This window comes from Tenrec ecaudatus, chromosome 2 (assembly GCF_050624435.1).
Source record: "Tenrec ecaudatus isolate mTenEca1 chromosome 2, mTenEca1.hap1, whole genome shotgun sequence".
Taxonomy (NCBI): Eukaryota; Metazoa; Chordata; class Mammalia; order Afrosoricida; family Tenrecidae; genus Tenrec; species Tenrec ecaudatus.
In genome coordinates, this window is record NC_134531.1 from 149,549,367 (window position 1) to 149,559,402 (window position 10,036).

The window sequence follows — 10,036 nt, forward strand, 5'->3', positions numbered from 1 at the left end:
CCAACCTGGATATCCCAGGGTAGTCTAATGAGGTTCTGGGTTCCTGACAAGAATGTTTCAAGCATTACAAAGTAACAGCTGCAGTCTCTGAGGAGCCTAGCTTGGACTGGTACTGCATCATTTCTGGCATGTTCCATTGGGTGAGGCAGTCACAGACCACCCAGTCCAAGAAAGGAGACTATAGACTCCGCTTCTCAATGAGAATGGTGTCAAAGGCTCTGGGGCATCATTAATCCTCCCCATCACTTAAATCAAATGGGACAAGTTTTCTTGTACTTACAGATAAAATAACCCTAAACACTTTAAAGGAATCTAAGACTCTTTCAAGCTTGGGAAGATATTTCTTCCTGTTTCTCTAAAACAAGGGTCTGTAATTTTTTTTCTTTTTCTTGAAAGGGCCAGATAGTAAATATTTTAGACTTTACAGGCCATATGGTCTCTTTTGTAACTACTCAACTCTGCCAATGACTCATGAAACCAGACTTAGAAAATACATAAATGAATGAGCATGGCTGTGTTCCAATAAAAATTTTATTTATGGACTCTGACATTTGAATGTCATGTAATTTTCATGTGTCACAAAATACTCTTCTTTTGTTTTCATTCCAACCATTTAAAAATTCTTACATTGTGGGATGCACAGATGCAGGTGGCAAGCCTGAGCTGTAGCTTATTGCCCTTTTCTGATACACCGAGCTTGTGCCAAGCTCACGGCTTCTGTATGTGGCAGCCCTCTATTTGGAGGATGATTCACCTACGTCATCATGTACTTTATCTTCTTTATTTGGATTTATGTCAAACATCTCCTTCTCAGGATAGTCATCTCTGATCACTCTCCCTAAAACAGTCCCTTTACTCTGAACCTCACTACAGTGTTTCCTTGTACTTTCTTTTTCTTACTTTTAGTGGGGGCTCTAACATCTCTTATCACAATCCACACATTCATCAAGGGTGTCAAGCACACTTGCACATATGCTGCCATCATCATTTTCAAAGCATTTTCTTCCCACTTGAGCCCCTGATATTCCTTGTACTTTCTTTGTAGTATTTCTCATTCTCTGAAATATTGCTAATTTCATTGTTTACAGACTTGTTTGCTGCCTCTTCTCTACTCCCATTGGATTATAAAATGAATGAGCAGGGATCACGTCGATCTTATTTACTCCTGGATGCCCACCATCTAGCACAGTGCCTGGAATACAACAGACGGTCAGTTAAATATTGTTGAAGCCATTGTTTTTAGGACTCAATTCTCCTGGGATTAACAATTATATTATTAGGAAGCTATTCAATGAAAACTTAATGACTAATGGAAAGTATTTAAAAAAAACAGGAGGAGAAAAGGGCCATAATCAAATCATTATAGTTTCTTTGTTCTCAGAATTGCGTGTGTGCGTGCACGCACGCGCACGCCCCTCTGGTCTTTCCTTGTGTTTTAGATAGAATCAGAAGAGAAAGAATTCTTCTCTTGTATAACTCATAAAAGAGCCAGCTTCTTCTTTTGAAACATATGAATGGCTTACCTTGTCTGTCTGGAGACAGCAAATGAGGAAGTACCTTTATCTGAAGATGGAAAGCGACATTGTGGTGGTTTTGAAATTTCATTTGGAAGCTGGATTTCCTCTAGACCACTAAGGCATGATCCCAGAGACATCCCCAAAGTCCCCAGAGGAGAAATAGCAACAGTCCTGGATGCCATGGCAACAACAGAGATGACATATTTGAGGATAACATCAGGCTAAGCCTGTCATCAGGAGGGAAATTTAAAAAACGGAACAGCAAGTAAGACATTTGGGCAAGGGAGGCTTGAAACTGAACAGTGTGCTGGTGGTGTTGGGTGGTGGCCAGAACCTAATACTTTGGCATTGGGGTTTCCAACCCTGGGGACAGCATGGCTGTTATTAAAACAAACAGATTGTCAGGACTGAAAGATCCCACTATAATATATAGGAGTGTCCATGGAAAGCAATGAAGTCCGCAGCCTGGGATAGAGAGAGCACAAAGAAGAAACAGAACGTGAGTTGGACAAGGAAGATGGTGAAAAGCTGACCTGAAAATGCAAGAAGATTGGAAGGTATTTATGGGCTCACTGGGTTAAGGGAATGCCTATGGCTTTGGACCCCTGATGATGTAGTAGTTACACATTGGGCTGCTAGTTCCAAGGTTGGCAGTTCAAATCCCATGGCCAGCTACTCAGTGGTAGAAAGAGGAGGCCTTCTACTGTCATAAAGAGTTGCAGGCTCAGAAACCCACAGGGGGCAGTTCTACTCTGTCCTATAGGGTCACTATGAGATAGCATAGACTCAATGGCAGTGAGTTTGAGAGTTTTTGATGACTCTAGACAGTTGATTCCTTATCGGTTTAGGAGATTGTGTTAGTATAGGTAGACTAGAGAAACAAATCCACAGAAATTCATACGTACGTAAGAGAGTTTTATGTAAAGGGTACATTAAGAAAGCATCTCAACCCAGTGGTGTCCAAGCCTATAAGTGCAACATTAGCCCATATGTCCGACACCAATCCACAAAGTTCTCCTCCATCTCACAAAACACACACAATGATGGTGACTGCAGGATGAAAGCCGAATCAGAGAACGTGTAAGCATCTCAGCACTGGCAGGGGTCTCCAGATGGGTGCTCCAGCACCCAGGGCTGCATCGGGGTTGGTCCATGTGGCTTCTCCTCAGGGATGTCTTGCAGGAAGTGAGCCTTGCCAGCTGAAGCAGGGAACTGGCTAAGACAGCTGCTCCCTGGTCCGGCCATCAGAGAGCAAGCGACCGAGAACTAGAAAGGCGAGGCTCACTAAGACATTTCGTTCTCTACCTTTCAATTAATTCCACATGTGTTCATTAGGCAGGTTGGCACAATAAACCGTAACTATCTCAGAGGCAGAAAAAATAGAGATGGAAGAATGTCTTTCATGTGGATTTTTTTGTTTGCCAGTGGTGGAAAAACTAACTAAAATTAGACAAAGCTTAAAAAGAAAATTTATTGGCTCATCTAATTGACAGGGGCAACAAGATGCTACCTCCAGGATCTCAGTCTTTACAGTACTAGGTCTCTCTCTCTCTCTCTCTCAGCAAGTATTTCCTTGCCTTCGGGTCTTTTCAAGAGGGTCTTCTCTCCATGATGCCGTGCCTATACATTCATCCAGCTTCTAGCTCGACAAGAGATGGTTTTTGGCCTCTAGCAAGTCTAAGAATTCTATGTTATTGAATCTTATTGGTGTATGTGTCCATCTCTGAGTAAATCACTGGGTGCAGAAGTTGCAATGCTTATTGGCTAACTCTGGGTCACATGCTCTGCATAAAGTACAGCGGAATCAGCTCTACCCCAAACAGAACAAGCAGTGGTTCCCGAAAAAGATCTCCCATGCGCTTATCCTAATAGTGGGAGACAAAACAAACATGGAGTAACCAAACCAAATTGACTAGAAACCACAAGACGTCTTACTAGCAAATGAAGAAAACAAAAACAAAACCTCCTTGCCCCCAAGCCAGTTCTGATTTATGACAACCACCAAAATAAATGCTACAATAAGGTATTAGGTATTCAGTTCCATTTATGTCAACACAATTGTACCGTCTGGTTTAAATCAGTATGTAGGGTGTTAAAATAGAAAATAATTATAAAAGTGAAAAAAGATATATTCAGAATTATTTATAGCAAAAACAAATATCATAAAGTTGCCTTTACCCAATAGCATTAACTTGGTAACTCAAAATGCAAATTATGCCCAAATATCCTTTTATTGCAATGTGACAAAGTTCTAGAAAGCCCCATTTTATGACAACTTTCTACATAATTTTTTTTCTATTTAGAAATCACTTGTGAAGCTATTTTAGCATGGGGGAAGACTCAGAATAACAAACCAATTTGCAATCAGCTGCTAGCCTACCCAGAAGCACCCTAGAATAAAGGCCTGGCATGCGGTTACTTAAAGATTACAGTAAACAAAACCCTATAGAGCCCTTCTATTCTGTAAGACATGGGTCTCCATGAGCCAGTATTGACTAAATGGCAATAGTTTTCTTTGTAATTTTTATTTTTAATAATTCTCAACAATATGAGATACACCATGACCCTATACCTATCTCAATTTTTCCCCACGACATCACAACCTCCATCACATTCCAGCCCTCCATCTTTCAACACTGAAAAAGATTGTTCTATATTCTTTATCACTTAAAGGACCAATTCCTTTTCCAATCCCCATTGTGTTTCTAGCTGCTAGGCCAGTAATAACCCCATAAGGATGTCTCTTTCCGGGAATTACTCTTCCTCTATGCCTCAGAATATATTTACCAAAAGCAGAATTCTGTTGAATTCCCTATTATACAGTCATCCTAAGTTGCAAGGCACCACTTTGCCGAAGTCTTCTGTTCAGTCTTGGAAAATTCTGCTTCTTCCCTTCCTTTCAATTCAGTTCGATAATATCACCCAGGGGCATATTGATTTTGTTAAGGTTTTCATTGCAGTGGGCTTTGCAAGTGGGGACAGGTTTGCTGTGAATCCAAATTATGAGGTGGCAAGCTGGTTCATGACTGGAGATGTTGTGTGCATGGGAAGGGTCGGCAGGGAAAGCCAGGGATTGAGGCCTGCCACTTACCACTGACACATGTGGACTCCTAGGCCTCCATCTTTCAAACCATTTTTTCTCTCTCTCTTTGACTCACCCTTTTGAGATGAGTTTCGGGGTTCCATTTCCAGGTTCCTATCCTTGGCTTTTAACTCTTCTCTCATTTTGATAGGTACCCACTGAGAGCCTCCTTTGTGTCAGACCAAACACCTTCTTGGTTTAATGTGGCTCTCTGTGTTTTCATGATGGCCAACTCTCAAGTCGAGACCTCTTCCTTCAAATTCATACTTGTAAACTCTTAAGGTAGGTGCTTCCTTAAAGCGAGGGGGCTCAAATCATTTGTGGAAAATCTCCATTATCTTTTCACTCCATTTTCCATGAACTTTTTAAAGCCCCTTGTAGTTCTTGAATGACTGAATGCTCATATCTTAGCATTTCAAGTTCAAGATACCTCAAAAATGATATCATCTTTCTGTTTTTACCTGAGCTTGGGAATATGAGACGGAGGCCTATTAGCTGAAATTTGGAGGTAGTCCAATTTTCATAGTGTAGTCCGATGGATTAAGTCCTGAGATATTTTAGAAGTCAAATACTAAAGGCCCTGAAATACACAGTTGGCTGATACCATGGATCAGAAGAATGATTAATTAAAAAGCAGTTTATTTTCTTACTCTCAGGTCTTTCTAAGACTTATCCAAAGATTTCAAAATAATAGTCACTTTTTAGGCTACTTTGAAATCCATAGGGATTGTCCAATAGTCTTTGGGATGTATTTTCTGAGAATTAAATTGCCACAGTTCTAGCTTTGTAGAAGGGACTCAGAAAACAGTTACTCACCTTATTTTTTCCCAATGAGATAATGCAGAAAATTTTACTAAGACAAGATGATTAATTCATTCAACTTATACCTTTTGTACAATTGTGAAAATATGTTGTTCATTATTCTAAGGGGTATAACAGTGAACAAAATACACTTCCTTGCCTAAAAGAGCACATGACCCCAGCCACTTATCCTGCTCGCAGTGTGCTTGCATCTACTGTGAAGAAAATAAATCAGACAAAAGCATCACAAATGTATCACCAAAAATGGCTGTGTAGGAAAGTAAAGCAGAGTGAGGGAAGGGAAATTTTGGATAGTGAAGGCAAGGAAAGCCACTCAGTAAAGATATATTTGAAGAGAGACTTGAAGGAAGGAATGGAATAAGTTGGGTCTATATATATGGGAAAGAAATTAGAAGTATAAGAAACACCTTCCTAACAGTCACAGAAGACAAATGGGTGCATAAGCAAATGTGGCGAAGAAAAGTGATAGTGCCCAACTATCAAAAGATATAGTGTCTGGGGTCTTAAAGGCATGAAGGTAAACAAGTTGCCATCTAGCTCAGAAGCAACAAAGCTCACATGGAGGAAGCACTCCAGCCTGTGCGATCACGAGGTGTCAAAGGGATCTGGTATCAGGCATTATCAGAACAAAAAATCATATCGTAGTGAATGAGGGGGGGTGTGTGGAGTGGAGACCCAAAGCCCATTTGTAGGCCACAGGACATCCCTTTACAGAAGGGTCTCAGGGAGGAGATGAGCCAGTCAGGGTGCGATGTAGCAACTATGAAACATACAACTTTCCTCTAGTTCCCAAATGCTTCCTCCCCCACCACTATCATGATCCAAATTCTACCTTACAAATCTGGCTAGACCAGAGGATGCACACTGGTACAGATAGGAACTGGAAACACAGGGAATCCAGGGCGGATGATCCCTTCAGGACCAGTGGTGTGAGTGGTGATACTGGGAGGGTGGAGGGAGGGTGGGTTGGAAAGGGGGAATCAATTACAAGGATTTACATATAACCTCTTCCCTAGGGGACAGACAACAGAAAAGTGGGTGAAGGGAGATGTCGGAGAGTGCAAGACATGACAAAATAATAATTTGTAAATTATCAAGGGTTCATGAGGGAGGGGGGAGCAGGGAGGGAGGGGAAAAATGAGGAGCTGATGCCAGCGGCTTGGGTGGAGGGCAGATGTTTTGAGAATGATGAGTGCAATGAATATACAAATGCGCTTTACACATTTGATGTATGTATGGATTGTGATAAGAGTTGTATGAGACCCTAATAAAATGGTTGAGAGAAAAAAAAGAAACAACAAATGCAAAGATCTTGATGGTTTAGATCAGCTGTATGTTGATTAGAAAATATCAAGAAAGCCACTGTGGCCAGGGCAGAGTGAGTTGGGGAGAAAGTTGGGGAGTGAGGTAAGAGGAAGTGTCCAGGTGGGATCATACAGGACTTTAGACCTGAAAAAGACTTTGGCTTTATTCTAGCAAGGTGGCAAAGCATTGGAAGATTTGGGTCAGAGGGTAACATGACATAATTTATATTCTGATAGAGTCACTTTGGCTGCTAGAAGGTGGGCTGGTCAGTCATTTGCCCAGGGCAGAAGCCAGGACAGCAGTTAGGAGAGTGCTGCCATCATTGAGGCAAATGATGATGGTGGCTTGAATCAGAGTGGTGGAAGAGGGGGTGATTGCCTTTATGTTCCTGTTTTTTCTATTGTGGATTTCCAGCTTTATAGCCTTGTGACCTGAACAAATGGACTGTAGGATCTCAGTGTCTTTTAACTTGTTGAGCTTTGCCTTGTGGCCTAATGTGATCTGTTCCGGACTATGTACCATGCGTACTGGAGAAGAAGCTGTCCTTTGTTATTGGTTGGAATACTTTGTCCATGTCTAAGAGGTTGCGATGTTGTTGAGCTTTTCTGTTTTTTTTTAAATTAACTTTCTTTTTTAATGATTTGTTTTTCCTTGAGAGTGTTGTGTTTATGTGTCCTTCTATGATTGTCAAACTGTTTATTTCTGTTTTCAACTCTGTAAGAATTTGATGGTGTTTCATGGGGTGTGTATATGTTCATTAAGGTTATATATCCCTAGTATATTGTTCCATTAATCATTATGTAGCACCAATTCTTGTCTCTTATTGTGTTATTTACCTTGGAATCTATTTTATCAAAGATTAATATAATTTTATAACTCCTGTCTTTTTTTTCATTATTTTATTTTGGACTCATATAAGTCTTATCACAATTCGCACATACATCCATTGTGTCAAGCACATTTGTACATTTGTTTCCCTCATCATCCTCAAAATATTTGCTTTCTACATGAGCCCTTGGTGTCAGCTTCTCATTTTTTCCCCTCCTTCCCCGCTCCCGCCTCACTCATGAACCCTTGGTAATTTATAAATTATTATTGTCATATTTTACACTGTCCGACGTCTCCCTTCACCCACTTTTCTGTTCTCCATCCCTCAGGGAGGAGGTTATATGTAGACCCTTGTATCGGTTCCCCCTTCCTACCCCATCTTCCCTACACCCTCCTGGTATCGCCACTCTCACTACTGGTCCTGAAGGGATCATCTGTCCTGGATTCCCTGTGTTTCTATCTTTACCAGTACACATTCTCTGGTCTAGCGGTATTTGTATGGTATAATTGGGATCATGATAGATGGGGGAGGAAGCATTTAAGAGGAAAGTTGTATGTTTCATCATTGCTACACTGCATCCTGACTGGCTCATCTCCTCCCCATGACCCTTCTGTAAGGGATGTCCACTTACCTACAGATGGGCTTTGGGTCCCCACTCTGCACTCCCCTTCATTCACAATGATATGATTTTTGTTCTTTGATGCCTGCCTGATTGCTGATCCTTCGACACCTCGTGATCACACAGGCTGGTGTACTTCTTCCATTTTGGCTTTGTTGTTTCTTAGCTAGATGGCTGCTTATTGACCTTTAAGGCTATAAGAACCCAGACTCTATATCTTTTGATAGCCGGGGCACCATCAGCTTTCTTCACCACATTTGTTTATGTACCTGCTTTGTCTTTAGCAATCGTGTCAGAAAGGTGAGCATCTCAGAGTGCCAGATTATTAAAACAAAGTGTTCTCGTGTTGAGGGAATACTTGAGTAGGGGTCCAATGTCCATCTCCTTCCTTAATAGTAAACCTATAAATATATGTACATAGATCTATTTCCTCCTCTTCCTACATAAATATATTTACATATATATGTGCCTGCATGTAGATCTCTATAAATGCCCTTTGCCTCCTAGTTTAACTCCTGTCTTTATGGTTGTCATTGGTTTGTAGATTTTTTTTGGTCATCCTTTGATTTTTAGTCTAGTTTTGTCTTTCAAGTTTAAGATATATATCTTGGCTCTTTCGTCTTGGCCACCGACATGCCCTCCAGACTGAGGAAGACCCAGAAACTTAGGGGCCATGTCAGCCACGACCACGGCCGCATGGGGAAGCACTGGAAGCACCCAGGAGGCCGGGGTAATGCTGGTGGCTTGCATCATCACAGGATCAACTTCGACAAATACCATCCAGGTTACTTTGGGAAAGTCGGTATGTGTCACTATCACTTGAAGAGGAACCAGAACTTCTGTCCAACTGTGAATCTTGATAAATTATGGACCTTGGTCAGTGAGCAGACCAGGGTCAACGCTGCCAAAAATAAGACTGGAGCTGCTCCCATCAAGAATGTGGTGTGGCCGGGCTACTGCTAAGTTCAGGGAAAGGTAAACTTCCAAAGCAACCTGTTATTGTAAAGGCCACATTCTTCAGCAGAAGAGCTGAGGAAAGGATTAGGGGTGTTGGGGTGGGGGGTCGCAGCCTGTGTCCTGGTGGCTGGAAGGTATGTGGAGGTTTAATTAAAAGTTAAAAATGGCTGTTAAAAAAAAAGACATGGATCTTGTAGGCCACATACAGATGTGTCCAGTCTCAAGCTGTCCTCAGGAATTTCTTCTTTTTCTTGAAACTGAGAAGTTTGACTATACTATAATAGGATGTTTTTCTTTCCAGGTCCCTCCTATTTGGAGTTTGCTTGGCTTGTTGAACAGATATTTTCTCCTTCTTTGTGATGTTGGGGAATTTTTACCCGTGATTTCTCATACTATTTTCTCGGTAGTTATGTTGTTTTTTCTTTCTCTTTGATACCAATGAGAAGTGGGTTATTTCCCTTGATAGTGTCCCACATCGTTCTCAGGATTTCTTCAGTTTCCCTAGCTTTTTATGTTGATTTTTCTCTCACCAATTGTATCCAAAGTGATTGTCTTTAAGCTCACTGATTCAGTTTTCCTTTTCTCCTACTCTATTTTTTCCTCCATTCTATTCCTCAGGTCTTTTACTACATTGCTTAATTCTGTTATCTCATTAATTTTTTTCTGGGGTTACTTTTGATTTAAATATTTTAGCTTTTCTATTCCTCCCATTAATTCTCATGAGTGTTCCCCACATCTCCTGAAGGGACCTAAACATTCTTCTGAAATCTGGTTTTACTAGTTTCAGTGCTTCTTTAAAAAAAAATCATTTTATTTGGCACTTGTACAACTCTTATCACAATCCATACATACATCTATTGTGTCAAGCACATTTTGTCCATTTCTTTACTTCATCATCCTCAAAA

At 40.9% G+C, this 10,036-nt stretch overlaps 1 pseudogene; it reads left to right on the plus strand.

Annotated features, from left to right (window-relative positions):
* Positions 1–8,807: 8,807 nt before the first annotated feature.
* On the plus strand, positions 8,808–9,770 carry LOC142440146 (large ribosomal subunit protein uL15 pseudogene; annotated as a pseudogene).
* The last annotated feature ends 266 nt before the right edge of the window (positions 9,771–10,036 follow it).